We start from the raw sequence: 7,526 nt of genomic DNA on the forward strand, positions 1-7,526 counted from the left end.
ATCTATCATGAATTTTGACAACCAGCTGATGCCCATATTATTGACGTTATCATTCATTTGATTTACTTTCAGAGTATGCAAATTAACCATATCCTACCACTCAAGGATTCAAACTAGGTGAGGTCTCTTTTGCTCATTCATTTAAACTAAAGGCATGGAAGCATTAGAGGTTGAAAATGTATCCCAGCATTTAAGAAACACAACTAAGCCACCTCAACAACCTAACATGAATAGGAAAGAAAGAGAGATTAAAAGAAAATAAGCTGAACCACCCACTATTCCACTTTGACACAATCACAATAAAAAATAGGCAAGCCATGATATAGCCCTAGTTTGCACTTATGTTATGTCTACCCCTAGAAGAGCTAGGGGTCCTTCCTAAAAGAGAGGCTCTCAGTACTCTATCTTTTATTAGAAGCAAAAGTTAAGTCCTTTTGTGGTGTGGCTACGTACACAAGAGAACGCGCGTGAACAAAGGATTGTAAGTCCTTTTGTGACCATAATATACTTGGCAATCCAATTGCCAGAGAGGTTATCATTTCTAAAGAATCCTCCAAGATTCCTTCTGGGGTTAGATGTCTTTCTCCAATAAACTCTAAATTAATTTACTAGACTTTATTGGGCAAGTCAACGTAAGTTGAGTTCACACACACCATCAAACGTAAGTTGAGTTCAAAACATCAGAAGCATTTCCTTTTACAAACCTAGGTTTGGGGTCTCCAAACGAAAACTCAAACATGTAGTAAATCATCTTGTCGGGTGTCCTTATTTTTTTAATGTGTTGTGGTAATAATGAAGATCGAACTTAACAATCTATTTAGTGGAGGGTGAATTGAAAAGAGTGGGAGAGACAAAAATTAGTTGAGTTATTTGGTAGAGAAAAGTTAGGAAAGAAATAATTTTAAAAATAGTAAGACTTATTATACTATTTTTTTCACTTATCTCTTTATATCTTTTTTTCATTTTTTTCTCTATTTTTCTTCAACTAGATATCTTTAAATTTTGTCTTATTTCTCACATATTTCATTCTTTATTTTTATTTTCCTCGATTTTATTTTTTTCATTTCTATCAAATAGAACATAAATTCTCGTGTATCTACCTAAATCTTTATCACTAGGCCGACCCTAGTGGATTAGGCTAAAGATTTTAAATATAAAGAGATTTATTTATTATGAATTATAAATATTATATCATGACTAAAGTACTAATTACATTAAAAAAAACTCACAACGCACTTTTTTTTACTTTACATTATGAAGTATACTAAACAATAAATAAAAAGTGACATTCACATATTTTACTAATGAGTGATCTCACATAAATCTTATCTAAATATTATAAAAAAAAAAATTCTAGAGGATTTGTTGGTATCATTAATTTCTCATAAGCGTATACCCGCTTTCTAGTGAATGATTAATTAAACATTTGTTGTTTTACTTCTGAATGTGACGTGAAACACGAAACCGTCAAACTATTTGCTGAACCCTGCAATAGCCTGCTGAACTTATAATTTCATATAAAGCAAGAACTAGAGAACAAATATACATCTTATTATGTGTTTTTCTTACTAATTGGCTAGTTTTTAATTATGATTTAGGAGAACGGTTATATGTCAAAACAATGAGCTGATGTAACAACATTCATTTTGAGGATAATGGGCACAAAGAGGAAGATTTGAGAGACATACATGACTGGCGTATCTCTGTGATTCATTTTAAATCCTATCTGGTTCCTATATATTCAATACGAGTCACTTTTGAGTTTTGACAGGGAATTGGTGCACTTGGATGAACTTCTTGTTTATAATAATTAGTGTACACAAAACGCACGACAAATTAATTATTAGATATTTTTGAATCATTATATTTATATGTTTATAGTATTGATAAATGTTTGTATGACACATATTAAACTTTTTTAATTTTAAAAGAAATTATGAACAATTAGTTAGGTGGTCACATGAAAATTAATTGGAATTATGATGTCATCAAATCATTTAATAATTTCTCCAAATACAACTTTATATTTATCATCTATTTAGTCATATTATTAGTCATCAAATGTAAAATTTTCAACACACTTCATCTTGATTCTAAATTTTGTAAGACTGGACACCTATGAATAATCCAATAGATTCAATAATAATTGTTAAGTTAAATTTTGATATCATCTATTTGATCATAATATTAGTCAACGTAAGATCTTCACTGCAAGTAGGAAGCTTGCACTTTGATCAATTGGGATTTTATAACTCTTTTTAGTTTGGGTCCATAGATATATCATTATCAAATTGAAGTGGCTAACCTAAGCCAAAGGCATGAATATCGCAAAGATACATATGGATGGAGTTGGACGGCCAAATGGAGTACTGATTTGTGATCACTGAGTCTCTTGATTATTGAGCATTGAGGTATATGGTCCAGAGGGCCATGAGTGGCAATTATGCTAAAAAAAGCCACTCATCTGTGTTCCCCAACATAACTTTATTCATTTTGACCAAACACGGTATATTCTTTCTCAAGCCTTTTTTTTAGTGATCAAAGGCCTACCCAGTGGAGTCTAGATGGGATATGCATAACTCTATGCCTTTCCCTCGCCGACAAGTTAGTTGACTAAATATTTCAAGAACAAATATCACCATTGAAGTATTGAAGTAAATGATTCAAATGTTTCTCCTCCCGTGAATTAAAATTATGAACCTACTAGGTGGTAGGTGTACATATTTAACACAAAATTAACTAAAAATGAAAGCAAAACGCATTTCCTAAAACCTAAAGCAAATTGTATTTAGAATTTCGGTTCCTATACTCTTTTTTATCTGGATTTTTAATAATTTTTAGTAATTTTAAAAAATTATAGTCCAGTTTTTACAATTTAGAAACTTGGAACTAGCAGAGAACAAATTTAATTCGTAACCATTTTTATTATTACGAAAAAAAATGCATGTGTAGCTGGATCCCTCACGAATCCGGACGACTATTATGACAACTTTAAAGAAAATTAAACGTAGCTATAAGAAAACAATAACAATTTTTTTTAATATAAAGGAATAATTAAAAAAATTAAGATGATATAGAAATAGAACGTACATGTTGCCATATATGATTTCACTGAACCTAAGTCAAAGTGTGTGTATATATATATATATATCAGATAATACTAATTTTAAAACATACTGTGAGCAAATCTGAGGCTGGTTAATTAATAAGCTATCTATTGGTTGGTGCTCCTACGTATATATGCCTGATTTTCTGGTCACGGGCTTTGATAGAAGACTAGGCGAGGGAGTAATGAAATCCTAAACTATATTACTAGCACACACTCATATATAGGCCATTTATAATAATTAGAACAATTTGTGTTTTTTTTTTAATTAATGATCTTAGCATAATCTTGTACTTAAACTAATATTAGGAAGCTTAGTTCCTTTTGTGACATTAAAAGTGCTTTCCCTTTTCATCTTACCAAAAACCATCTACACGAGAAAACACTTGGATGGTTGGCTTTAATACGTAACTAATGTCAACTTTGTTGTTTTGGCGATACTCGTATTTGAAGGTTATTTAGAAATATAAATCAAACGTATAGCAGCTACAATAATTGCGTGATTTGTTGAACTTACTCTGTTTTGTCCCGGATTCCCTTTCTTAACGCTAGCTAGGTGGTTCAGTCCAAGACGCTTCCTTCTAATTGGAGAAGACTCAACAACTTATGTTTAATTAATTAACTCTTGCATGTCTAAAGTAATATCATCGTAATTTAAGTTACTTTGTTTCAATATCTTTCTCTCACGATAAAGGAATATTTTGATTATTACTTAAACCACGACTTATATATACTATTATAATAATACTAATAATAATTGATTAATTAAGTACTGCATGTCTAATTAAATATTGACTCAACACTTTTATATATTTTTTTGGAACATTGTAATTACAAGTGAATGTTTGAATTCTCTCTCATTGTTGGAATAGAGAAAGATAAAATGAGTTTGTGACTCACATACTGATGTGGTCCTACAAGCTCATTATATTTTATTTTTCTCTCTCTTATAAAAAAATTCCAGTAATAGTGATACGTTTTATCCTAGAACTAGAAGTATTAATTAAAACTTGATCATGGATTAGATGAGTTCAAAAGCAAAATTGTGAAGCTTTTTCTAATGAAATTTCATTAGTCATTTAAAACATTAATTGTTGCCGGAGAATAATGCCAATGCAGTCTTCAAAATAAAATAGTACAGTAGATGATGCATTGCAATATTAAAATTAGATAATGATAATATAAAACAGTAATCAACTAAAGCACGTTGAATTTTAATAGCTTGGATAAAGGTAGAACTTCTGATCCTACACTGCCGAAAGGTAGAACTTCTGAAATCACTCATTGGTTTCCAAATTACAAAAATATCTCACTATACAATATCAATTGTGTATTACATTAAAAAAATTGTAGGTTTATCTAAATTATACTAATATCAGATATAATATTTAGTTATAATGTTAACTTGAATCAAGTGGAATTACACTTAAATATCTTAAATAAGATATTATATTTGAATCTTATAAATAAAAAAATAAATATGGTTAAAAATAAAATTATATTAAAAATGATTTTGAAAAAAGATTATATATTATTTTTTAAAAATTTAATTATTGATAAAATTGATGAATACGTTTAATATGGTAAAAAAAATATAATACTTAGGTGATGGTTGGTATATAATTTTTTTAATTAACTATATTTTATAAGAATCATTTTTTAAGAATGAAATTTCCGAAAAAGTTTATAAAATATGTTTATTATTTTAAAGGTTTTTAAAGAATAATATATTTATAATCAGTTACTATAAAAATTATTAACAATCTTACATTTAATTATTTTGAAAAAAAAGTTTTATTCACCTTTATAAAAGTGGAAAAGATAATTACACTTATTCATAAATTAACATTCCCATAAATCTTTTGTTCTCAAATAAATATTTGTATTCTCTTCTACTGAGGAAAAAATATTTTCATGTTACTTTTTTAAAAAATATTAAAACATTTCTTCTACGTACGAAAGGTTACCTTCCTCCCCAATATATATTAAGATGTTTTTCACGTCACTTTAAAGTTTCTCTCAAGGCAGTGCCAAGAGATGTCGTGGATTGCTAGCACTGCACTTAATGGCTATCTAATAAATTTTCTTTTGAGGTTTTATTTTATATGATTTAATTTCCTTTTGAGCTTTTATTGTATATATATCTTCAGAAAATAAAAAAATCATTATATTGAATTAACTTTATCTACAAACAAGAAAGCTATAAAACAGAGCAACTAGAAATCAAATGTAGAGTTTGATCATGGGAGAAACCACAGAAAAAAAGTATGAAATTAATATTTTCTTTTTAAAATGTTGTTTTAATAATTTCCAAATTTGACCTTGATTTGTTCATATAAATGCAAAGATATTCAAATCCAATTAAAGTAGGTTTTTCATCAAAAAAAATCAGGACAATTAGAATTCAAATTTAATTATCATACCCATATGAGACGTGTAAGAAATAACAAAACTTACATGTTTTTATTCCAACATATAGAATGGGGAAAGACTCACTCTTAACTTGGAGTACTTGCTAATAAATTGCCTTAAAATATAATCCAAATCCTGTTAGCAGAAGGTTGACCAAATGAATTAATCCTTGTTTGCCATTTTTTTTATCTGAGTCATGCAAGTTTTTTTTTTGTGATTTCTTAAGCTACTTAATTAATATAAATGATATTTAATTAATATTTTTCCGTTATATATTATGAGACAATGAATTATGGGTTGAGTGATTAAGAAAGAAAAAAAAAAGAAGAAAAGTCGCAGATTTAATTTTCCTGTTAATAAAAATTAATAAATTAATAATTAATATTTATTGATAAAAAAAATATATTATAAGTTTGTAAGCATTGTTATGCAGGGATTGATCGTAGCGTGGAACAAGATTATACGAGTCTTGTTTGTGAATCTTGAGAACACACCTTCACTGCTTCAATCAGTTAATTATATTTATCATCAAGAGGGCATTTTTTTTTCCAACATAATGACGACACTTTTTGATGATATACTCAATTGTTCCCAAAACATAATTTGGAATATGGCATCAAGGAATCACTGCAAATTATTTTGTTGAGTTTGGTGCTTCCCACGAGACTTTCTTGCAAGGTGGTAAGCACTAACATTTTCCTATTTAAATTCAATTCCATTAAAATATGTTCAAAGATAAATAGTGGTATTTACTAATTTAGAGGAATTACTCTTTTTTTATGCACTCATTAACCAAGAAAAAAAATAAAGAAATTCTACTTTACAATCAAATAAGAAATAATATCACACTATAGTTAAGACTCTTCTCAATTCTTATATAACAATCTAAAAGTTGTCTTTTTATATCATTTTCGTAAAATAAAAAGATGTTCATTCTTAACAATGGAAACATCTTTTATTATATTTTTTATTCTTTTTTAAGACACATAATTTCACCATTATTAAATAATGGTGATATTTTTTATATATATTTTTCATTTATTTTATATGTTTTAAATCGTACCTAAATTTATAAATAACCGTATGATGCATGAGAAATTTATTAGTAATTATGAAAAAATTGAGTTTTTTTAGGGGTGAAAATTGAATTTTCTTAAAACACCTTATTTGGAGTTAATTTCTACTAACAAACTTTCTTTGAAAAATTCAGCAATATTTGTAAAGTTCATTGGATCAAAAACTAATTTCAAAATAGAAATGCCTAATAGTTTGATTCCTTTTTTTTTATTATTGACAACTTTTTCTGTGTCATATACCAAGTGCACATAGGTAAAGGAGTAACAAAAAAAAAAAAATTTAATGTGATAAACGATTTTCTTTCATTATTGATGTAATGAACTTTTCTTATAATAAAAATTGTTATTATTTTTTTACATGAAAAATTGTTATTCTTGACCTTATAACTTATGTACTTAGTGTATATATAAAATATAAAAAAATATTGAAAAAAATAGAATAAGCTCTTATAACCGACTTGCTGATTAATTTTTTATCAAATTATCAATTTGATAAATTAAAACAAAATATGGCGATTTTTATTTGTAATTTCTGTTCCTTTTTAAGGTGGGACTAAACTTTCTCTCCATGTACTGCAAGGCATCCAATTCTACGGGAACACGTTCGTACTTTTCTTCGTTCTTATGTTATTGAAAAAGGACAGTTCATCTAGCAATGGGGCCTGAAAATATCGATGGGGTTGGTGGGTCATTGGTTCATGTTTGGCATTTGTTATTGTTAAGAAAATGAAAAATTAAGTTATATATATTTTTTTTACTCCATGAAAAATTGAGTAATCATGGTACGAGGAAATGGGAAAATGAAATTGAAAACGTAAACTGGCTTTGATGATGGAATTTCTAGCATACGTTTTGACATATTTTGTAAAGCATGTTTTTTTTAAGAAAAAAATATGTCTTTGTTTTAAATTGAGAATTTCATATAAAATTTC

The sequence above is a fragment of the Glycine max genome, chromosome 11, assembly GCF_000004515.6.
Source record: "Glycine max cultivar Williams 82 chromosome 11, Glycine_max_v4.0, whole genome shotgun sequence".
NCBI lineage: Eukaryota > Viridiplantae > Streptophyta > Magnoliopsida > Fabales > Fabaceae > Glycine > Glycine max.